Genomic DNA, 25,875 nt, shown 5'->3' with positions numbered 1-25,875 from the left:
AATTTACGGTTTGGGTTTGACCACTGCTGGGAGGCGTCGAAAGGAGGCCAGAAACCCACTCTAAAGAAAAGAGAATTCAGAGGTAGGTTGTGGTGTGTCACCCTTGTGCAATTCCTAGGTTCCCATAGAGTACATTAGCTAAGTAATGTTATGTAGGAATGTACATCTGGCCAGTGCCAGTAATGTGTCGCTTGAGGCCCCTCAAATTAAAGAGGAGGAAAACATGTCTGTGAAGAATACATTTTTTTTTAAAGCTGCACAGATTGATTTCATTCAATTTATTCTGATAATTATCTGCTTTGTTCTTGTTTTGCCACCGCGATTCATTAGAAATATTTAAGTTTATCTGTGGAAGCAAATTTCAACATAATGTGAGTAATGCAGGCTTAGAAATTCAGTCACGCATTATACACTTTTCAGGCCATCCGCCATATTGATAAAGAGCAAAAAACCAACATGAAGTACCTGTGCCTAAAGCAGGCATTGAACATGTTGCATTTGCATTTAAGGGGCCTAATGCCTATTTGAGGCTCCACCTGTAAAATTAGTTTGCCCGAAGGCAGCTTGCACCAAGAAACACAAGTCTAGAGGTAGTCCTTAAAGCCATGTCTGAATTTCAAAACCTTGCCCTTTTTACCTCACTCATGCCTCAGTGGCTGACGGAAAACTGGTTGTGGAGCGTGAATAACTAACATGCACAGTCTGTAATGAAATCTGAGTAAACATTTACTCAATTGTACCAGGAATAAAATGAGACACATTAGCTTCCTTCACCCCTTCCTACCTATTAGGAATAATTGGGTAGAAGAAAGCTTTTGACATCTGGGGAATATTACAGAGCCAAGAAAATCCTCTGCTGGCTGGTAAAAGCCTGTATTTTGTTGCTGATATCTCATTTTTCCACAATCCATACGATTGTGATCTGGTTGCTATGGTGTGAAACGTATGTGTAAAACGTGCTTCTGTGTAAAACAGTCAGAATTGAGTGATTTTCATAGTAAATTGAATTTTTTAACCACCAGAATTGTCAGGAGGCAAATGTAGAACAGTACTTTTTTTAAAAATTTAGAGTAGCCAATTATTTTTTCCAATTAAGGGGCAATTTAGCGTGGCCAATCCACCTAACTTGCACATTTTTGGGTTGTGGGGGCGAAACCTACGCAAACACTGGGAGAATGTGCAAACCCCACACGGACCCGGGTCCTCAGCGCCATAGGCAGCAATGCTAACCACTGTGCCACCGTGCTGCCCTAAATGTAGAACAGTACTAAGGGTTAAATGTTGAAGCAAAGGATGGCCACATGGTTAACATGTTACTAATACAGTATTCACAGTGAGTCGAATGTTCTTGTGAGGTCAAGGGAAGGGCTCTCTGGCTGCCTTGTGAAAGGCAGGCACCTGATAAGCCAGGACAAAGACTACTCAGTAACCAGCTGTAGCCATGTTGAAAGTTGCTGATTTTCTTTGCCCCCGCACACTGAATGTGACTGAGACATGGAAGGGTTGGATTACACTGGGAAAAAAAGCCTACATCAGCTGGAGCTTTGAAAATGGAGCAGCTATTAGCTGCAGCGGAAATAGGGCAGTCTGAGTTGATGCCTGGAATGTACTAAGAAGCTTGTGATGTGCCAGATGAACAATTCAAGAGAGCATGGAATGGCAAGTACATATTTATGTTTGTTGTGGGGAAAAAAAGAAGTTTGAGTTGGAATTCTTCAGAAATCATTAGCCGGTGATTTTGTTGAATCGTTTTTTAACTTTTGACTTAATGGTAAATGAATCAAACATCCAACTTCACAGTAAGCCTGTATTTAATCAAGAGCTGGAAGCCATTCAACAGCTATTCTTAAAGTTTGACAGCTGAGGCTTTTGTCTGTCTAATTCACTCGCAGTCATTTTTTAAGTAAATCTCAACCCCGTTGGAAATGGAAAGCATTTCTAATGCTGAGGTATACACTTTCTTTGTATTTATGTAGTCTGAACTCACTTGCTTTATCATTCTATTGTGAAGGAGCATATTTAGATTGTGCTTTCAGCCATTTCGCAGAGTGGTCAGAATTCTTTGTGAAAAATGTTAGCTTCTTGTTTCAATCAGGGTCAGATAGTGTAACAGCCTGAGAGTTCATTTTGAATTCTTCTCTGATTTCCCTTTGTGACGAAGTCTGTTTCCTCATTCAGTGGATTGTAACATGTCGCTTGAAGCAGCTCCTCCTGGAGATTCAAATCCTTTTGTTTACACTTGTTCTGAATTATGATGCAGCTGAAACGTATGGAAATAATCTCTGCAGCCTTTTACTGCACTGGACAGGCTAACCTTGTAGTTACCTTTATCAATTTAATTTTGTATTCAAGGTTCTTGTATTGAAATGCAGTGTTGCATAGTGAATAGAGCAAGGATAGGGCTTTTAGTTAAGTTCATATCAAATTGAAATGATTTCAGTTCTCCATGGCCATTTCATAAAATCATTTAATGACTGCAGAACAAAAGGAGACCATTTGACCCTTCGAGTGGAATTTAGAGGGCCTGTTCGTGGCGGGCGCAAATTCTGTTCTGGCCGCTAAATCTTGTGAGAGTGCCAGAATGGGATTTATGCCGGCGAGATCTCAATTTGGGATCTTCCCCATAACCACACCAGTGACATGATCCGGGACATGCCCAGAAAGGACACGAACCTGAATTCCATGAATTTAATACATTTAAATATATTTAAACGGCTTTATGTCCTCGTGTCTGCCAGCGCTGGATTCCCCCACCCCCGGCGGCGTAACATCATGCCGACGCAAATCACTACTGCTTTTCTGAAACAAAAACCAGTTGGGTTGACCAGGCCGGGGTGTATGGAGGTGAGTATAGAGTTGGGTGGTGAGGGACATGGCCGGGAACTGCCAGAGTTCCGGGAGGCAGTGCCAACTGGCCCATTGGGGGGGGGGTTCCGCTGGTGTGCAGGGGGCAGTGATATCTGGGAGGGAGGGTCTGTTGTACGTGCATTGGGGTGGGGTGGGAAGGCTGAAGACTGTAGAGGGGTTGGGGACAGTGCCAGAGGGCTGGATGATGCCAGTGAGAAGGGGTATGGGTGTGCCCTGATGCTGGTGGGATGGGGTAGGGGTCGGGCTTGCTTGATGTTGCAGGGAAGTTGCCCTGATAATTGCATGGTGGGGTTTGGCGGGTGGTGTCCAAATTTCCGTGGGGATTTACAATGAAACATACTATGTCTAGGCCGTCCCTCGGCCGGTGCACTGGGCATCCAATTGGAGGCTGATTACTTTGCATTTGCCTCTCGGCTCAAAAGCGAATGCAGAACAAAATCCCAATTGGTGAGCCTGAAAGAACTGGGAAACTGGTAATGAACGGTTAACTTGAGGCATGCATGCGTGTGACCATGACAAGAGGTGGGGGAAAGGCTGCTGTGGTTTGCGAATCAAGCCCCAAGGAGGAGAGCAGGTTTGTGCCGGGTGCTGACTCTAGCGGTCCCAGGCCACCGACAGGCACAGAGGCATGATACCACAAATCAAAACTCCAGGAACCGAGCAGCAGAGGGGCGATCCAGGCCTGCAATAGGTGGACAACAATTCTCCAAGGTGAGGAGAGGTGCAGCGGCCACATCAAGTGAGGCTGGCTGCTTTGATGACCCCAGCGAGAGAGGTGAGTGAGAATGGGAAAAGTGCGCGGGTATGGGAGGAGAAGACTGTGTGAAGGGGTTTGGTTGCAGACTTGCAGGGAGGGAGTGTTTGTGAGGACCGGGTTGAATTATTGAGGGAGGGAGAGTTTGTGTTGGGGTTGGGGGTGCACGGGGAGGGACAGTTTGTGAGGGGAATGGGCAGGAGGAGAGGAGAGTGTTGTTTGAAATCCATGATCAGAATCGCAGCTTCATAGTGAAAACATTTATCCAATTTTTTCAGAGCTTGAACCTCATAAAAATGTGGGATTGACTGATCAAAAACATGCCTGCTCTTTCTCAGGCTTTATTAGCTGTCTAAAATCAAGATCATATTCTTTAGCAATTTTAAGCCACACCATCAATCTGGTAGTTTAAAATACAAAAAATTGAAGGCAAGGCAAGAGGATGAAGCTAGGCAGTAAGACAACCTGCCTATTGAACTGCACAAACTGCACATTCGCCCTCATCCAAAAGTATGGGTGAATTAGCTGATGACTTAGACTTGCCGATTTCCAGAGATACCGCATTGTCTGAAATAGTTGAACAAGAATTAGACTCTGAAATGACAACGGAACTACAAGATATTGCTGATTCTTTTGTTGAAGTGAGGGAAGAAACCTACCCTGAAGACATTGCCTGATGGCCAACATCCGTTCCACTTGGCACGATAGAATATTTTGTACTAAATAAACTAGAAAACATGGGTAATGTGGAAAATGTGAGAAAAGTGTTTGAGGTTGGAGGCTGAAAGCACGTTAGAAGTCTTCATAAGTCCCATTTTCTGAGAGCGAAGAAAAATGGAATGACGGAAATTCAAAATTGGTCGATGTTTTCAGAAACCTCTAAAGTAGCCAACTATTAAGTTTGCAAGTTATTCCCTGACCCTTGTCAAAGGAAACGAGCATTCGTCAATGGGTACACTGTTGGAAGAGATATTGCTCATCGTGAAAGTTCTAAACACACATATTAAAGCTATATGCCTGTTCATTCAAAGATGTAATTTGTCTGGAAGAATTGATTGTACATTATTGGCTCAGTTTGAAAATGAGTGTTCTTATTGGTGGAAAGTGCTGAGACATGTTGTTGTCAAACTGCTGTCTTCTTTGGGAGTACCTCTAAAATAATATGATGAGTCACCATTGTCAAATTGAAGAGGAATTTTTTTTAGCCTGCCTTGAATATCTCAATGAATTTGATAAGCTTCTCAAAAAGCATTTGAACAGTTATCAATATCGTGGCTCCCAACTTTTTAAAGCACCAAATCTATGATGGCTTCATCGTTATAATGGCAGAATGGCTCAGAAACCAATTAACTAATGAATAAAATATGCAAAATACTATTCCGTAATAGTTGATTCAACACCAGATGTGAGTAATGTGGACCAGTTAACATTAATTTTAAGATATGTGACCAGCGATGGTGAAGTTGTAGAGTAATCTTTGTTCAGTGACAATCTCACACTTCTAAGTGTCTGGTGTCAACTGTTTTGCATATCATTTTAAATTTAGGTTTGGACATCAAAAATTGACATGGGCAGAGCTTTGATAATGCCGCAAATGTGTCAGGAAAATATTCAGCTCTAAGACTGAACAATGCAAGCCCCTGTGCATTATTTATCTCGTGTGCCAGTCACTCCTTGAATTTAATCTGCAACACTGCGTCTGAATCCTGTGAGGGAGCTGTACATTTTTTTGACTTTTCAGTTTCGACACATTGGTAAAATATGTTGCAATCATGCTTGGCGCAGGAAAATGTAAAACACTTGGTGGTCAAACGAATATATGACATCAGGTGCTGCTTTGAAAATGAACTTTGCTGACATAAAGCAAACCTTATCAGACATAGTCACATCAGATTCAGAAAAAACACACGTGAATGCTAAAGTAAAATCCTCCAAATTGTTGCAAAATGTTGATACAACTTTATTCAATGCTGCACAATTGTTCCCCTCAGTTCAAAGATTTTGTCACGGAAGTTCAAAATGACTACAGCTTGCTGGAAGCAGAGACACTAACATTAACAAAAAATATGGGTCCCTTTGACGATGAGAAGCGTACAGACGCAGGAAGTTATTTTTCAATGAAACTATAGACAATTAAATCACTTTAAAAGGGAAAGAGAAGATCATCATTGGGACTGCAGGTGTTACTTGTGACACAATAATTTTGCAATTGCAGAGTAGAAGTGAATCTCTGAAGAAAACTGTTGATTTATTTTGTGTGATTTTTGACAGAAGTTTGGATCAGAATACTAAAAGACACTGCAGTAAGAAATTCAGTGAATTCTACCGGGAGAACATAAACAGAAATCTTTTTAAAGATGAAGTGAAACAATTCATTCATTTTATTGATAATTATGAGCTCCATGCATCATGATCACCAGCTGATTTGTACAGACTTGGACATGGTGGTTTACAGGAACCTTTCTAAATGTGTAAAATATTTTTAACAATACTTGTCGCAAAGTATTCTTTTTCTATATTGAAAAAATAGTCAAAACTTATTCGCGAAGGACGTTAAGTGAGGAACATTTGACAAGCTCAGCTATATTGACGATTTAAAATGCGTCTTTACAAGATTTTACATACAATTATGTAATTGATGGTTTTGTTATGAAAAAGTGTTGAAAAATAGCTATCTAAATTGCCTTGCTAACAAGGGATGAAGCAAGAAAATATTAAAAATATGTCCCTTTTCCTTATTCTCTTGCTAAAACTCCATCTTTCAAAATGAACCATTGATGGTCCAATATAATGGCTGCAGCTGGTCAAAATCTGGTAGTTCAAACCACCATCGTTCTCAAGGTGGGACTTCAGAAAGTCTCCAGGACAAAGAGTGGAATCTTGTCAGACAAAGCCACTGATATTGGACTTAGACTCACTGAGCACTCCACTCTCATGAATTTACGTCAATAACTTACTTGATTTTGTGAGAGAAAGTTAAAGTATCTTTACTGACGTTTTTCATTTTAACAAATAACGCAACAAAACCACAGGCATTGTACAGCTCCGCAAAAAAAAAATGTATCAACACACATGGATGCAATGGGGAACAGGAGAATAGCGATATAACTAGCTCAATACAATTATTAGACTCGGTCTCTCTATACGTGCTACCAGAGAACAAGTGAGATAAGGATAAGGCCAAGAAAACATGGTATAATGGTGCACACCTTCCCATGCAGCAATTTCTTGCAACGACCACGAGAGTTCAGGATAAGTTTTTTTGCACCATGCTCAGGGGTACACCAGAACATATTTCCCTTAACTCCAGAAACACCAGAGGCACCGAAGACACACTGTAACCTCCTTCCATGGGACACCAGACCCTGCAGTGGCCAATCACAGATTCTGAAATCCCACCACCACATTTTTTTAAACGCGGGAACCCCAGGTCTAAAGGATGTTTTACATGTACCACACAATGCAACATAATCCCAACCTCAGGCACAGTACAGAACGATCATCGTTCCACATATTTATACAGAGGGGAGCAGCAGCCATTGACCCCGATATGTTCAGCACCTCCCAACAGACAAATTGAGACAGGAGAAATAAGGGAGAGCTACCAGGAGCAAACAGTCTCAGTATAAAAGAGGACCAAGGTACAACCATAGTTCCATAATCCTCCAACCCAGACCCATTGCCATATGATGAAGAGAAAAGGCTGCTGTTCAAACGAGGGAATGCCCCAACCATAAGGAGGGGACAGGATATCAACCACAGTACAAGACCCGGTTCAATCCCACGTCTTTGTGCACTTAGGAGACAATAAAGCAAGGATATTCAAAACAAATCAAAAACTTAGCCGTTCAGAATGGCCCTAAAAAGTGCCTTCGAGAAGGAAGATCCCAAACATTAGGGGGCAACAGGACATCAGACCGGACCTGGTCCAGTCCAGCACACTCTGACACAAAGGAGTTAGTACCGCAGGACATCCTGTACACCACCACACCCAGGGCAGCACACCAAACCCAAATCTTGATTGACGAGACCTCACCACCGAAGAGAAGAAGAATCATCAAAACACCTAACAATTGGGCGTATTGGAATGGGGGCGGAGGGGGGGGGGGCTGATTTCCTCCTCCTCCTCCTGTAACTCACTGGACAAAAACAGGGCTTAAAACAGCGCGCTGCTCACACAGCTGAAAAGAGAAAGCACCCCCACGGGAGGAACGTCCGAATAACTCAAGAACGTTAAACACAGTCAAGCAGACATGCACTGTATGCCATTACAAGGAGGACATTAGGGGACAGAGCAGCGCTGCATCAACCAAGAGAAAAACACTGCCTCCCCCTGGAAGACCATAATGAGGAGGACACTCAGGAAGCCAATATATATGACTACTTGGAAGAGGATGCTTAACTTCCCCCATCAAGCCTACCCCAGACTGAAGAAGGGCTCCAACAATGCAGAGTCGTAGCATACAGACGCTCACGTTAGCAAATGGAACGAGGATTAACCGACTACACCCAGGCATGCACGGCCATTTATTTCCCCCTACTCCATTATCTCTAAAAAGGCCGACCACAAAAAAGAATCCAAAGAAACCCAATTCTGTTCAGGATACATGATCTGCCCAAGCCTCCGATGGAGACAAGCACAGATTCTCAAAATTTCAAAGCAACAAAAAAAAAGACCAAAAAAAGCCCAATACAATTAGCTCTAACTTGGGGGGGGGCTATCCTCAATCCATGTGAGCATTTAAATAACCCTGCAAACCTCTAACACATCAACCATCCACCCTTCACCCCGCCTTGGCTCTACTTTCTATAAATGAGATGAGAGGGGTCTAAAAAATGCACTCCCTTCTCATGAATGCCAGGATTACAGCACATTAAAAAACAGAGCAAATCAGTGCACAAACCACATATCACTTTGCCGAGTCAATATAGTTGTTGCTAAATCAGAATAACAAATGAGCCTCGGCCTCGTGCTCAGCATTGCACATGCTTATCAGGAGAAAAGACAACAACATGAAATCAACAACATAGGATCTCTCATAAATTCCATTGAATGAAGCGCCGTCATCCTAACTCCCAGATTGCTAGAAATTTAGGCCCCGGCAGATTTGGTGGAGGGAGGGGGGAATGACTTGACATGACCAGCCACCTCCAACCCCTCATGTCGAGCATTGAGGACAGGACAACTGAAGACCAGTGGTCCGACCCCAGGCCTCAAAGATGCAATGTGCTCCGTTGAACCTGATGCTCCCAGCCTTCAAATCAAGATTATGAAAGCCTAGCAGCCAATTTTCACACTTGTCTCCCACTCCTCGCAAGAGACCGGGCTAACAAACACTCCTTGCCTGGTCCGTACTCTCGGATCGATCAGGATGGACGACACACCATGCAGTAGGATTTTCAAACACTAGGCGAGCCTAACCAGGGAGGTTGCTCTATCAAGTACAGGTATCTCTTCTGTGCTTCCACCATTCTCTCAAGGATACTGTTCAGCAAAGTAAGCACCAAAAATATGAACCACGGAGCCAAGATTATCATCGAAAACATCATTCGCAATGGCCGCCATCATCTCGATCCGAACAGCACCACCGAGGCGTAGACCTGCTCACCTGAAAAACCGCCGCTGCAAACTGAGCCCCAGCCCAGCCATCTCTGACCACCTCAATCAATCGAGGATTCACTCTGATTTAATACGGATCTTTCACCACCAAACTCCGACCAGATCAGCCAGGGACATAGCGCAAGACCCAAAATAAGATAATTATGGAATGCGCCTTAGAATAAAATAAACGATTAAAAGGCAATTAGAGTAATTTGGTACTTTGGGGACTTGGTTTAGGCCCTTTTTGCCCAGTTTATGGGTGATTATTTGGAGGAACTTGGTGTAGTGTGATGGAATAAGATCCCCTCATTTGAATAATGACCGATAAATATAACACTAGGCAGAAGTCGGGCAAGGGATCGTCATCAGGCACGGAAGTTCCTGAGGTGGGCGAAGGACCATCGAGACTATAGATGGGAGGGCCATGCCATCCGAATATACCAAGACATTAGAACAGAACTGGTGAGAAGGCGTGCGGCGTTTAATAAGGCCAAGGCCACACTATACAAGAACAATGTGAAGTTCAGTGTGTTGTTCCCAGCTCATCACTGGGTGATATTCAAGGACCAAGACTATTATTGTTATATACCAGAGGTGCAAATGAGTTAGAGAAGCACAGACTGAGGATGAACTAAAGTGCTTAAAGACTATGGAGTTGATGATTTTGTTCTTTGTTAAGTTCATCTGTATTTGTATTTTTTGCGGGATTTTTGTAATGTGCAGGAGGGCTTGGGGATATGCTTGTGCCTGTTGATGGGTGGTATTTCTGGGCGAAGTTGGGATTTGTATATTGCAAATTGGAGACTTTTTGGGAAGGGAGGGGCCTTGCTTGTTGATTTTCCTCTTTGTCTGTGTTTAAGTTTGGTTTGGGCAGGGGGGGCAGATCCTTGATATACCGTTTAATTGACTCTGATTTCTACCCCGTGCAGCGGTCACCCTGCTAGCAGTATAGCTAGTTAAGGGGAGCAGATGGGGGAGATGTCTGCTGTTTTTTTTTAAGGCGACAAGCTTAGGCTCTTTGTTTCTGTTTGGTTTGGGGACAGGGAGGCGGCTTTTATTTTTCTGTTTGCTTAGTTTTCAGGGTGGGGTGGAGCTGGGGGAGAGGTGAGGAAAGAGGGGGAGGGATGGAGTTCTGATGGCTCTTTTGTTCTTAGACAGGCTATAGGGGGATTGGTGGCCATCTTGGGTGGACCCGGAGCTAGCGCAGGTTGGGGCACTGCTAACCTCACCGGAAGGTTATGGCTGATCCTGGGTCCAATGGGAGTGGTCAGAGGCCCATGGCCCAGTTGATAACTTGAAACATGAGGGGGTTAAATGGCCCAGGAAAAAGATCTCGGATCTTTGCACACCTGAGAAGTTTGAAGATGGATGAGGGTTTTTCTACAGGAGAGCCATTTAAAAATCAAAGATCAAACAAGGTTGTGGAAGGGATGGGTGGGGCAGGTATATCACCCGGGTTTTCATTGTATGCCATGGGGGGCCGCTGTGTTGATTAATAAGAGGGTGGCTTTTTCTGTACTTAATATATTGGCAAATCCAGGTCAGTGGTAAGTAATCATCAGTGGGTTATTGGCGAGCACGCTGGTGGTGTTGATCAAGGTGTATACACTGAACTGAGAGGCCACGGCATTTATTAACGAGGTCCTGGCATCTATCTCAGATCTTAATTCACATTGGCTAATTATGAGGGGGGGGAATCTTTAATTGTGCTTTGGATCCTAGGTTGGATAGGTGGAGTCCAAAGTCCATCCCGAGGTGGATCGCCAGTACCTGATCACCCCGTCACTGGAGTTATTGGTGGACATGGAACAGATGGTGGTACAGACCTGTGGAGATTTAAATTTCTGAGGGACAAGAAGTTTTCTTTCTTCTCTCTCTCTCTCTCTCTCTCTCTCTCTTTCTCTCTCTCTCTCTCTCTCTCTCTCTCTTCTCCCCCCCCCCCCCCGCATCAAATTTACTCCCAGATTGACTTATTTGTGGTGGGTAGGTCTCATTTCACTCGGATGGAGAGGGGGGGGGGGCGAGGTACTCAGCGATATCAGATCACGCTCTGCATTTTATGGACTTGATGTTGGAGCGGGGGTGCTCTCCGTGACCCCCATGGAGACTGCACACAATTTGCATTGTTCGCAGATAAGGGATTTTGTGAGCGCGTTGCCTCCCATTGGGGTGTACATTGAGTTCGACAGGAATGAGGTGATCTCGCCTCCGACGTTTTAGGAAGCCATGAATGTGACTATTAAGGGGGAGGATAATCTCTTATAAGGTGCATAGGGATAAATTTGGGAAGGTTGAGAGGCAGAGGCTGGTTAACACCATTCCCGAGGTGGATCGCCAGTACCCCATCACCCCAACACTGGAGTTATTGGCAGACAGCAAAAAATTGCAAATGGATTTTGTGTTGTTGTTGATGGTAAGGTTCCGACGCTCGAGGGGGACTTATTATGAGTATGGGGAAAAGGCCAGTCAGATGTTGGCTCACCAGCTGAGACGCTAGGCTGCCTTCCGGTAGTTGGTGCAGGTTAGGGACTCAGTGGCGGGCTGGTTTCTGCCCCAGAGAACGTTAATGAAGTGTTTGAGGTCTTCCCCCGTGGGTTGTATGAGTCGGAACCAGCGGAGGAGGGTTCATCAATGAAGCAATGTTTGGATGGGTTGACCTTGAAGGTGGAGCAGGAAAGAAGGCAGAAGTTGGAGATACCGATAGGGCTGGAGGAGATTATGAGCTGTATTTGTTCACTCCGGTGGGAGTGGGAGTTAGGACAGATAGTGGGTTACGAAGTGTGGAGTGAGGCCCTCTAACTCTACATCTTCATGTGCTCGGCTCAGCCTGACCCAGCTGAAGGTAGTGCACAGGGCTCATCTGACCAAGGCAAAGGTGAATGGCTTCTTTCCCGAGGTAGATGACAGGTGGGAGTGGTGCCTACCCCACACACATGTTCTGGTTGTGTCCCAATCTGGTAAGCTTTTGGGTTTGCTCCATGTCAGCGATTCTGAATATTGATCGGGAGCCTTGTCCTTTGGCGGCCATTTTCAGGGTGTCAGACTGGGCTGCACACTGGATTGCTTGGAGGTGAGGTCTGCTGGGGTGGGGGTCCCCTACCCGCTCAGTGCCTCGGTATGGTTGGATGACCTATTGGAATTCTTGTACCTGGGAAAGTCAAGTACACTGTCAGAGGGTCGGTTCAGAAGTTCTACCTGAGATGGCAGCCATTCATGGCCTACTTTCAGGAATTAGTCACTGTCAGCTGCTAAGGGGGGGGGAGGGTTTATTTTTCCATTCTTTTGTGGGTGAGCTGCATACAGTTGCTTGTGTTTTTGTTGGGTTGTTCTGTGTTACATCCGCTGTTTGTGATATAAGAACATAAGAACTAGGAGCAGATGTAGACCGTCCGGCCCTTCGAGCCTGCTCCGCCATTCTATAAGATCATGGCTGATCTATTTGTGGTCTCAGAACCACTTACCCGCATTCTAGCCATATCCCGTAATTCCTTTATTTTTCAAAAAAACAACTACACTATCTTTAAATATATTCAATGAAGTAGCGTCTACTACTCCTTTCAGTAGGGAATTCCATACTTTAACCACCCTCTGAGTGAAGAAGTTCCTCCTTGATTCAGTCCTAAATATGCCCCGCCTAATCTTGAGGCTATGCCCTCTTGTCCTACTTTCACCTACCAGTGGAAACATCCTTTCTACTTCTATCTTATCCATTCCCTTCAAAATGTTAAATGTTTCTATTAGATCCCCCCTCAACCTTCTGAATTCCAGTCAATATAATCCCAATCTACTCAGCCTCTCCTCATACGATAGCCCCCTCAACTCCGGAATCAGCCTAGTGAAACTCCTCTGCACCCCCTCTAGTGCTAGCACATCCTTTCTCAAGTGTGGAGACCAAAACTGCACACTGTACTCCAGGTGTGGCCTCACCAGCACCTTGCACAACTGCAACATTACCTCTCTGCTTTTAAACTCAGTCCCCTTCGCAATGAAGAACAAAATTCCATTTGCCTTCCTAATTACTTGTTGCACCTGCAGACCAACCTTCTGTGACTCATGCACAAGTACACCCAGGTCCCTCTGCATAGCAGCATGCTGCAGCTTTTTACCATTTAAGTAATAATCTGTTCTATTGTTACTCCTACCAAAATGCACAACTTCACACTTATTGACATTATACTCCATCTGCCAGACCTTTGCCCACTCACTCAATGTGTCAATGTTCCTCTGTAAGGTTTTACAGTCCTCAGTACACTTTGCTCTGCCACACACCTTCGTGTCATCTGCAAACTTGGATACCTTACACGTAGTTCCCAACTCCAAATCGTCTATATAAATTGTAAATAATTGTGGTCCCAACACCGATCCCTGAGGCACACCACTCGTCTCTGATTGCCAGCCAGAATAGCACTCATTTATTCCCACTCTTTGTTTCCTGTTAGACAGCCAATCCTCTATCCACGCTAGTATTCTACCCTTAACACCATGCATCCTTACCTTATGCAGCAGCCTCTTGTACGGTACCTTGTCAAAGGCCTTTTGGCTTTGTTATAACATTTATGGTAAATGGAAAATCTTAAATAAAATATATTTTTAAAGGCTGATCTGTTTGAAAATGGTTTGCTAATCAATACTGATTGGTAATTTACACCTTATTCTGCTTCATCTAAATATTACGATTTTATTTTTGTGACCATTACAGACAACTTGAACGTGATTGTTGATTCTGCCTGTAAATTGTATGCAGTGCCAAATATACAAGTGTGAACAACTTGCATGAAGCGTGTAAACTAGTTGTTTAATTTTAGTTTTGCTCTCTGACAATTTTGCGTCATAGATTGGAATTAAGAAACCAAGTCTAGGATAAGTGGGTAGAAAAATTAGCAACAAAAATGCAGAACTCTCAATCGTTTCCACAACTGATAGCTACACAGAAATTCCAGTTGGTGTATAGTATGTGAACATTAGTAAAGTGTGTGGTACTGTAAAAAGGCTCAGAAGATACACATCGGCCAGGAACAGAAATTGACTCACGAGGCTCTGGCTGGAATCAATACTGGCCACCTGCAAAAGCACCCACATCAAGGTATAAACCTGTTATTGCAATATGGATTTTGTGATTATCCACTCCAAGTCTATGAATATGTCACAAACTTCCAGACACAGGTGATCAACTTTGCAGAAGGACAAAGAACAGACAAAAGAAGCCATCAGACTCCTTAATGAGCTGATGGCTGGTCAGACAGGGACGTTTCAGAGAACAATGGGCAGCACGGTAGCATTGTGGATAGCACAATCGCTTCACAGCTCCAGGGTCCCAGGTTCGATTCCGGCTTGGGTCACTATCTGTGCGGAGTCTGCACATCCTCCCTGTGTGTGCGTGGGTTTCCTCTGGGTGCTCCGGTTTCCTCCCAGAGTCCAAAGATGTGCAGGTTAGATGGATTGGCCATGATAAATTGCCCTTAGTGTCCAAAATTGCCCTTAGTGTTGAGTGGGGTTACTGGGTTATGGGGATAGGGTGGAGGTGTTAACCTTGGGTAGGGTGCTCTTTCCAGGAGCCGGTGCAGACTCGATGGGCCGAATGGCCTCCTTCTGCACTGTAAATTCTATGTAAAAATTCTATGATTGAACCACCAATAATAAACAGAAGTATCCTGTCCTTCTCATTAACAAGTTGGGGTCTGGCTTGGACAATGGCCAGTGGTGGACGTATACATATGACTCAATCCAAGCTTCCCAGTATAAAGAAAGCAGCATCGAACAGATCTTGAGCGATAACCTGGGAGTTCTCGAGGCACAAGAAGAAAGGACCCTGGGTTTCGAACCCAGAGAAGACATCAAGATAGGGGCTGGTTTAGCACAGTGGGCTAAACAGCTGGCTTGTAATGCAGAACAAGACCAGCAGCGTGGGTTCAATTCCCGTACCGGCCTCCCCGAACAGGCGCCTGAATGTGGCCACCAGGGGCTTTTCATAGTAACTTAATTAAAGCCTACTTCTGACAATAAGCTATTATTATTATTATTATTAACATTGAGTGATTGAAGCCTGCCAGCCTCCTTTACTAAGTGCAGGTAAAACCCAAAGCTCAGCTGTGAGTCTGAATCATATTTTCTTGAGTAATAGAATTGTGAATAAAATTTGGTTAAACTGTGAACCTGTTTGTCCTTTGTTCATCTCGCAAATAAGGGCACCTGAGTAAAACGTTTGAGTTAGTAAACTGGTCAAACGTATCAAAGGTTTTAAAGGTACAAGTGTGTGTCATGAAAACAAGTCAGAAATTAAAATCTTCCTGATAATGAACAATTCAATGGTAAACAGTGTAATTACAAACACTTCCACTGACTACAGGCACTTTGCTTCCAATGTTCTTGTTGCTCCCAGTATATGTTACCTGTTCAGTATCTGCTCACACAGCAGGCTGCCGAAGGAAACATTTTCACAAAGTTCACAGCTGACACTAATTTAAAGGGCCTTGGCAGCCAATTGAACACTTGAATTTTCACCCACAACACAAGGGAAAGTGTTTAGAGTTATCAAATTTCCTAGACTGCAAATGCTTGATGGTTTTGAAAGCACAGCACAGATATAAAGACCCATATGGACGTCTGGGCCATTTTAGAGCAGATCATTTGCATCCTGTTGCTATATTCATGAAACAGTGCCCCAGACCCGCAATCTCAAGTCTTCTACTCCCTCTCAATTGCTGCTCCAACACCTCCTCTATCCCCCCCCCCCCCCCCCCCCCCCCCCCCCCACTTCTTGCCCCACTGACTGCCTCCTGACAGCCAACCAACCTGTCAATCTATCCAACTGTTGGGTAGTAAACAACATGATAATGAGAATCTGCCATTAACTTCAACAGAGCCCATACACTTCAGTGATTTCTGAAGTGTATGGGCTCTGTTGAAGTTAATGGCAGATTCTCATTATCATGTTGGGCTCCACCCCAATAGCCACGCTCTCCTGCTCCATTCTTGCACACCCAGTGAACAGCAGGGACAGTGCGACACTTGCCGGGGAAGCAGATGATCCACATAATTAAGTGTTGGTGGTAACTGTGATGGAATAGAACCCCATTTGATTGTTGACGCCCCAATCAAGGACAGCTTTACTTTGAACAATTGTGACGTACAGTGGTAATTTGACAGCACTGTGGGGAGGCAGTGCACATGGTATTGCCATTGGAATAGTAAGCCAGATACCCAGGGCAATGCTCTGGGGACTCGGGTTCGAAGTTAAATTCAAGAAAAAAATCTGGAATTAAATGTCTAATCATAGAATTTACAGTGCAGACGGAGGCCATTCGGCCCATCGAGTCTGCACCGGCTCTTGGAAAGAGCACCCTACCCAAGGTCAACACCTCCACCCTATCCCCATAACCCAGTAACCCCACCCAACACTAAGGGCAATTTTGGACACTAAGGGCAATTTATCATGGCCAATCCACCTAACCTGCACATCTTTGGACTGTGGGAGGAAACCGGAGCACCCGGAGGAAACCCACGCGCACACGAGGAGGATGTGCAGACTCTGCACAGACAGTCACCCAAGCCGGAATCGAACCTGGTACCCTGGAGCTGTGAAGCAATTGTGCTAACCACTATGCTACCGTGCTGCCCTAATGATGACCATAAAAGCATTATTAATTGTCGTAAAGCCTAGCTGTTTCACTAACGTCCTTTAGGGAAGAAAACCTGCCATCCTTAACTTTGTCTGGCCTACATGTGACTCCACATCCACAGCAATGTGGTTGACTCTTAAATACCATCCAAACTGGTCTAAGAAGCCACTCAGTTGTATCCAGCTGCTACAAAGAAAACAAAAAGGAGTGAAACCGGATGGATCACCTGGCATCGACCTAGGCACCAGAAACAGCAGTGGCAAGCCCAGCCTTGTCGACCTGCAAAGTCCTCCATGCTAACATTTACAGGTTTCTGCCAATATTGAGAACGTTGTCTCACAGACCAGACGAGCAACAACCTGACATAGTCATATTCACAGAATCATACCTTACAGATAATGTCCCAAACATCTCCATCACCATTCTTGGGTATGTCCTGACCAACCCAGCAGAGGTGGCGACACAGTGGTATACAGTCAGGAGGGAGTTGCCCTGGCAGTCCTTAACATCGACTCTGGACCCCATGAAGTCTCATGGCACCAGGTCAAAAATGGGCAAGGAAACCTTCTGTTGATTACCACGTAGGTCAAAAATGGGCAAGGAAACCTTCTGTTGATTACCACGTACCGTCCCTCCTCATGATGAACACCACTTGGAGGAAGCACTGGGGGTGGCACTGGATGACAAATTTCAATGTCCATCGCCAATGGTGGCTCAGTAGTACAACTACAGACCAAGCTGGCTGGGACCTAAAGGACATAGCAGCTAGACTACATCTGCAGCAGATGGTGAGGGAACCAACTTGAGGGAAAAACATACAGCCTCATCCTCACCAATCTGCCTGCTGCAGATGCATCTGTCTATGACAGTATTGGTAAGGGTGACCACCATGCAGTCCTTGTGGAGACAAAGTATTGACTTTGCATTGAGGGCATCTTCCCGAGCACAGATCACTGCGGTATCCCACTATTCACTGCCTACCAGTTGGAAAAAAGATCAGTTTATTCCTACTCTTTGTTTTCTGTCTGCCAACCAGTTTTCTTTCCATCTCAATACACTGCCCCCAAACCGATGTGATTCAATTTTACATGCTAATTTCTTATGTTGGTCCTTGTCAAAAATCTTCTGAAAATCCAAATAAACCAGATCCACTGGCTCCCCTCGTCAAGTCTAATAGTTACATCCTCAAAGAATTCCAGTAGATTTGTCGAGCATGATTTTTCTTTTGCAAATCTGAGTCTTCCAATGCTGCCAGTTTTCCAAGTCTGTGCTGTTAAATTTTTTATAATAGATTCGAGCATTTCCCCCACTATCGTCGCCAGGCTGACTGGTCGATAATTCCCTGTTTTCTCTCCAACTCCATTTTTAAATAATGGGGTTACATTAGCAGCCCTTTACTCCTCAGGAACTGTTACAAAGTTTATAGAATCTTGGAAGATAACCAGCAATGCATCCACTATTTTTAACGCCGCCCCTTAATTTTAAGATAGTGCAGATCACCACAGTAGCTTGACAGAAGGCAACTAGAGACACCCAGCTTTGTGTCATCCACCCATCTTTGTGTTTTCTTTAGTTTTGTTTTGGCTACTCTAGTTAGGGGGTCATAATGATGGATGTGGCCATCTCACATCTCTTGCACCCTTTCTTCATTTCATTTAGTGCAAGAGGATAAAAGCAAACACTATAACTTGCAAGTGTCTTATGGACAAAAGGGGTGAACCTATAGCTTTAATGGATCGATTTCCAACATATAGTCACCTAAAGAAGGATCTTGCAATCATGTCACGCTTTTCAAGTCTGAAGGACATTCCGAAGTTTACTTCATATCCAATTATTTATTTAAATGTGTTATGTAAGCAATTACAACAGCCATTAGTCTACATTACATCATAGGGATACACACGTTTGTCTCTACAATTCTTCACGAGGCCAGGTTTGGTTCCAACTTGACCATCGTGGCGGGGAGTCGACGCTTCATTATATTCGAGAAGCAATACTTCTGGGTAGTTCATGCTAACATTTGAACAAACCTGTCTGTGGCTGGTTACAGTAGATTGGTGTTTGAATAAGGCATAGGGAATCAACAGCGAGATTAAAATAAAGACATTTATTTTACAACAGTTCATAAATGGGGCATAGTCAACCTCACAGGATACTCTCTCCTCTTGATAGTCAGTTCCGCATTGGCTGACCTATTATAGAGGTATGATGGATAAGCTGATGAATAAGCTATTCTGCCCCGAGCGGGGAGCTCCTACTCCCCGAGGAGTACCGGGTAACAAACATCCTCACACTGTATGTCTCGTGCAGGTTATTACAGGTGTCTTAACCAATCAGATAGGCAAGTGTATTTACCATGAAGAACTGAAGGTGAAACAAACATTTTTTTGTGCTTAACAAAATAAGCATAAAAAAAAACCCATTCCAATGCACCACTTGTTAATGACCTTCCCTTGTGCTTTTTACTTAGTTTTAGTTTGGTGTGTCTTAGCGAGCACTACGGTTCATTATGTTTTAATTTTGATTTAACAGAAAAATTCAATGGTGCTCAGTAAATTTATGATCCTATTTTTCACTGAAGGTGACTTGGAAAGAGGGATATTGGCTGTATTTGGAAGTGGAGTTCCTAAATATTGCCCTCGTGTCCAACACAATACCATGCAATTCTTTTCTTTAATTTTAAAAACCGTGTAGTCTCTTTATGAAATGTACATACATAGCACAATTTAAACTTGTTGAGAATTTCATAAGCAGTAATAATTTATCGGAAATAATTTTGCACTATAGTAATTTATGCATATTCAAAGGCATGACTGAATAAATTTAATTTAGTATTTGGTAAATGCGCAATATGGACAAAAATCCCTGAATGCATTTAAACTTGTTTTAGTTTGCTTTCACACAAGCTCCAAAATATCATCCAAAAATGAATTCTGTCTTAATTACCGGAATGTAACAATTTCTCCCTCCGGGCTCCTGCAATGTTAGATGGTTTTTCTGTTTTAACAGCCAATTACGGGTACGTGGAAGGATGAACTTGTACAGCGAACTTAAACATTCCTTGAAAACTCTCCTGGACTATGAACAAGATTTTTCAACTGAATTATTAATAATTACATTACTGCTGTTGCTTGTGAAAAGTGTCCACAGTGTTGCACATTTGCATTGCAACCTTCCAGATGTGGACTTTTTTTTTCTGCTTTTGCCATATATAGTGATGATTGTTTTGACTCAGTACCTTGAGACTCCCATTTCCTGCTAACACAAAAGCTATTACTTCTATGGGAACGCCTGACAGCAGCTTTTGAAAAATTTCATAAAGTTTCCTATTACAGTGATTTGTGGAGAAGTCCAAATCACAATTTAATCCAGGCAATGTGACTGGTAAGTCTCTTTGGGCCAATCTAAATTTATAGTAATGACAGTTACGTTCATATTTCAGCTAAAATGTTGTTTTGTGGGCCGGAGAATGTAATTTTTATTGTAATCAGCTCATTATAAAGAAAAGCCCGGAGATAATCCTGATTTACTCTGTGAACTGGGAGCACATTCCGACATGATGGCCTGCTGTTACTGGATGTTTAGTTAATTATTTTTGCTTTTTAAGTATGAATGTGTGCCTCGTGCCCAAGGAGGGGGAATTTTTTTATGTGTATGATAATTCTGGCAAAGTAGGAGCTTTTAATACCAATCCAATTTACAACAAAGAAAAAATTACTGCATTTAATGTTTCACCGTGTAGCCAATGCACAGTCGAAGTGAGAACCATATGAACACCTATTTATTGAACTTAGTGTCTGAACTCCTCTGGACGCCTGCTGTCACTGTTTGAACTTTTCATTTTAAACTAAGCATTTGATTCCATTTTGGTTGGAATTGCTAAATTTTCTTTGAGGAATACAATTTGTCAACTAACAGTGTGGGAGTCCAATTATTTTTTTTACTTTGGAGCTGCAATCATTGCGAGAGGGCCTGTGGTGGTTTGGGAAAATGGTAGGCTGCCAAATCCTTAAATTGTAAAAACATCCTCTACAGTTAGATCAATGACCTCAACTTTTCCAGGCCAGTAACTGCATGGATTAAAACAGGATATATTGTTGACTCAGATTTTTATAATGCGTCCAAAATAGGAATGCAACTTTATACTGCCTAAAGTCTGCCTCCTTTTGTATTTAGACCATAAGACAGAGGAGCAGAATTAGGCCACTCGGCCCATCTAGTCTGCTCCGCCATTCAATCATGGCTGATATTTTTCTCTCCCCATTCTCTTGCCTTCTCCCCATAACCCCTGATCCACTTATTAATCAAGAATCTATCTACCTCTGTTTTAAAGACGCTCACTTAAAGGCCTCCACAGCCTTCTGCGGCAAAAAAGTCCACCGATTCACCACCCTCTGGCTGAAGAAATTTCTCCTCATCTCTCTTTTAAAGGATCGTCCCTTCAGTCTGAGGCTGTACCCTCTGGTTCTAGTTTTGCCTATTAGTGGAAACATCCTCTCCATGTCCATTCTACCTTGGCCTTTAGTATCCTGTAAGTTTCAATAAGATCCTCCCTCATCCTTCTAAATTCCAACGATTACAGACCCAGCGTCCTCAACTGCAATTGTTAGTAATTTGCTGTTATAGTATTGATTGATATTCTTTCAATTTAGATGATTGTTCGGTGAGGAAAATACTAAATAGTGCAGAAAGTGCAAGATAAGTGTTTAAATATACCAGAAGGTCATCCTTCAAAGGAACAGCAATCTCAATATTACTGTTGTAAGCATTTTCTTGCTTTATCAAACAATTATTGCCTTCTTTATCTTTCATGTGTATTGGGTTAGGCACTGGCATTTCACCTCGGGGAAATCCAGGCCAGATTTAAAAGGTGTATGTTCTCTTGCTAGCAGTAAGACTCCATGTGAAATACATTTGATAATTTAAAATCCAATTTCTACAGAAGACAGGAGTACAGTTCAGAACTACCACTAATCTTACTCGGTTGCTGATGTGGAAAACTGAAAAAAATGTCCCAGTGGATAGACCATAAGACAAAGGCGCAGAATTAGGCCACTTGGCCCATCGAGTCTGCTCCGCCATTCAATCATGGCTGATATTTTCTCATCCCCATTCTCCTGCCTTCTCCATAAACCCCTGATCCCCTTATTAATCAAGATCCTATCTATCTCTGGCTTAAAGACAGTGAATTGGCCTCCACAGCCTTCAGTGGCAAAGAGTTTCACAGATTCACCACCCTCTGGCTGAAGAAATTCCTCCTCATCTCTGTTTTAAAGGACCGTCCCTTTAGTCTGAGATGGTGTCCTCTGGTTCTAGTTTTTCCTACAAGTGAAAACATCCTCTCCACGTCTATTCTATCCAGGCCTCGCAGTATCCTGTAATTTTCAGTAAGATCCCCTCTAATCCTTCTAAACTCCAACGAGTACAGACCCAGAGTCCTCAAACGTTCCTCATACGAAAAGATCTTCATTCCAGGGATCATTCTTGTGAACTTCCTCTGGACCCTTTCCAAGGCCAACACATCCTTCCTTAGATATGGGGCCCAAAACCGCTCACAATACTCCAAATGGGGTCTGACCAGAGCCTTATACAGCCTCAGAAGTACATCCTTGGTCTTGTATTCAAGCCCTCTTGACATGAATGCTAACATTGCATTTGCCTTCTTAACTGCCGACTGAACCTGCACATTAACCTTAAGAGAATCGTGACCAAGGACTCCCAAGTCCCTTTGTGCTTCTGCTTTTCTGATTTAGAAAATAGTCTGTGCCTAAATTCCTCCTTCCAAAGTGTATAACCTCACACTTTTCCAGATTGTATTTAATTTGCAACTTCATTGCCCACTCTCCTAGCTTGTCCAAGCCCTTCTGCAGCCCACTTGCTTCCTCAATACTACCTGTCCCTCTACAGATCTTTGTGTCATCTGTAAACTTAGCGACAGTGCCTCAGTACCTTCTTCCAGATCATTAATGTATATTGTAAAAGTTGTGGTCCCAGCACATACCCCTGAAGCACACCATTAGTCACCGGCTGCCATCCTGAAAAAGACCCCTTTATCCCCACTCTCTGCCTTCTGCCAGTCAGCCAATCCTCTATCCATGCCAGGATCTTGCCCTTAACACCAGGAGCTCTTAACTTATTTAACAGTCTCCTATGCGGTACCTTGTCAAAGGCCTTCTGGAAATCTAAATAAATCACGTCCACTTGCTTGTTCTTCGAAGAACTCTAACAGATTTGTCAGACACGACCTCCCTTTGACAAAGCCGTGCTGATTCAGTCCTATTTTACCATGCAGTTCCAAGTGCTTCGCGATCTTATCTTTAATAACAGACTCTAAAATCTTATCGATGACCTAAATCAGGCTAACCGGCCTATAATTTCCCATCTTCTGCCTGCCTCCCTTCTTAAACAGTGGTGTTACATTAGCCACCTTCCAGTCCTCTGGGACCCTTCCTGCTTCCAGTGATTCCTGAAAGATCATCACTAATGCCTCTACAAGTTATTCAGCTGTCTCTTTTAGGATCCTGGAGTGTAGTCCATCCGGTCCAGGTGACATATCCACCTTCAGACCTTTCAGTTTCCCCATAACCTTCTGCTTAGTAATGGTCACTGCACTCACCTCTGCCCCCTGGTTCTCCTGGAGCTCTGGCATCCCACTGGTGACTACGGTGAAGACTGATGCAAAATAACTATTCAGTTTGTCTGCCATTTCTTTGTTCCCTATTATTACTTCTCCAGCCATATTTTCAAGTGGTCCAATATCTATTTTTGCCAATCTCTTACCTTTTCTATATTGAAAAAATCTTTTCCTATCTTCCTTTATATTACTAGCTAACTTGCACTCATACTTCATCTTCTCCCCCCTTATTGCTTTTTTAGTTGTCCTCTGTTTGCTTTTAAAGGCTTCCCAATCCTTTGGTTTCCCACTAATCCTCACCACTTTGTATGCTTTTTCTTTAGCCTTTATGCTGTCCTTGACATCCCTCGTCAGCCATGGATGCCTTGTCCTCCCCTTAGAATATTTCCTCCTCCTTGGGATGAATTTCTGTTGTGCCTCCCTAATAACCCCCAAAAACTCCTGCCATTGCTGTTCCACTGTCTTCTCTACGAGGCTCCTTTTCCTATCAACTCTGGCTAGCTCCTCCCTCATGGAGAAGTGGAGAGTGGTCTAAAAGGGTCGATCTAAGACATACCAGTGCAGGCTGGAGGGAGCTTTACTCTTCACTTAGCGAAGGTGGATATTGCCAGCATTAAAATTCCTTGTTTTGGTGAACACAAATACAGCAAAATATATTTTTTTGTTGTGAAATCTGGAATAATTATTCCTGTCAAGAGGTTCATGTTTTGTATTTTTTGAGCTTCCTTAATATTTTAACCCTTTTTCTTTTCTTAGCATCCTGAGCTCAAGGATAGCATTTCCTATTCTCACCCATTTACAAACATGAAACCAGCTGTGCCGGAATGCCCATAAGGAAGATTAGCATCATATAACTTAACTTGGCATGTCACCAACGACCCTCACCAACGTCTACAGATGCACCATAGAAAGCATTCTTTCTGGTTGTATCAAAGCTTGATATGGAGCCTGCTCTTCCCAAGACTGCAGGAAACTACAAAAAGTCGTGAATCACACAAACCAGCCTCCCATTCATTGACTCTATCTATAATTCCCGCTGCCTCAGAAAGGCAGCCAGCATAATTAAGGACCCCACGCACCCCGGACATTCTCTCTTCCACCTTCTCCCTTCAGGAAAAAGATACCAAAGTTTGAGGTCACGTATCAACCGACTCAAGAACAGCTTCTTCCCTACTGCCATCAGACTTTTGAATGGAGCTACCTCGTATTAAGTTGATCTTTTCTCTACACCTTGCTGTAACTGGAACATTATATTCTGCAGTCTCTCCTTCCTTCCCTATGTACAGTATGCATTGTTTGTACAGCATGCAAGAAACAATACTTTTCACTGTATACTAATACATGTGACAATAATAAATCAAATCAAAAATTCCAACGCAGAACAAGGATCTGGTCTAGCCTGAATGCACAAATAATTCAATCTTTGCAATTGCTCTGTCTTGTCTTTAGATACAACCTCACATTTCTGTGATCAACTAGTGCAATTAACCAGGATTGGAATAACACTCTCTGAATAGGATTATTGATTTAAAGTTGTTGCAGACCTACTTTGCTTAATTTCTGAACCAATATATTCAATAGTCCAACAAGCCTGGCTTCCTATTTTAAATTCTAATCTTATTAGTATTGTTCAAATTCTGCAGTGCTACCCTGTGCAAAAGAATATGCATCAAAAATGCCTGGATTTTTTTCTTTCAATAAAACATTGTGGGATCATTTTTAGTTCAACACAAACTATTTTCAGCAAAACCAAACTCGCCAAAAAAATACCAACCCTAGGAAGCATCATTCAGACCATAGAAGCATTTGTTTCATTTCCTTAGTTTCCTTTCTGCATCTGCTACCTCTTTTGGGCGATTTCAGAAACAGTTTTCTCTTTGAACGGTTTTGTGTTCATTAACATGAATGTGGTGAAAAGAGCTAAAAGGCTGACTAAGTTTACTTTATCAGCTGTGGGAGATCACACTCTAATATCTGTTGACGGGATTATGCCCGACTCAGTGACGCGACAAGGCTGTTTACAACTGAACGCCTCATGTGATCTAACAAGATGTCATGAGACGTCGCAATCTGGATCTCGCCCTCGTTAGATAAGAGCCAAAACTTCACAATGACAAGGAATTTATGTTTCTATCTGTTGTGAGAATGTTTTTTGGTCTTTTTCATCATGTAATCTCTTTAGGCTATGGCCTCTACTTCCAGTTTTATTTCTGCCAGGACTACTGCTGTGAGACCTCCCTCTTGCACTATTGAGTACTCTTTCTCGAGTATGTAATTATTTTCTGATGCAAGAGATGCTCCCAGACTCCATCAGTCTGTGCACTTACTTACTTTCCATTCTTTTATTCCATTATGCCACCAGCTTCTTGATCATCATCTTGAACATTCAACCAATATT

At 43.1% G+C, this 25,875-nt stretch overlaps 1 protein-coding gene across 9 annotated transcripts in view; it reads left to right on the top strand.

Moving 5' to 3' along the window:
* Window positions 1-25,875, top strand: part of LOC119955411 (disabled homolog 2-interacting protein-like) — a 1,014,916-nt gene that overhangs the window by 802,212 nt on the left and 186,829 nt on the right. The window contains exon 1 of one of the 9 annotated variants that reach the window (XM_038781515.1): window positions 20,205-20,227. The exons of the other annotated variants lie outside the window; for them this stretch is intronic. The gene's annotated coding sequence lies outside the window, so the exon portion shown is untranslated. Of the gene's footprint in view, window positions 1-20,204; window positions 20,228-25,875 lie in introns of those variants that run through there. 9 annotated transcript variants of the gene reach the window in all.

This window comes from Scyliorhinus canicula, chromosome 21 (assembly GCF_902713615.1).
Source record: "Scyliorhinus canicula chromosome 21, sScyCan1.1, whole genome shotgun sequence".
Lineage (NCBI taxonomy): Eukaryota > Metazoa > Chordata > Chondrichthyes > Carcharhiniformes > Scyliorhinidae > Scyliorhinus > Scyliorhinus canicula.
Note: the sequence above shows the minus strand (reverse complement) of the source record. Positions and strands in the feature narration are given on the sequence as shown.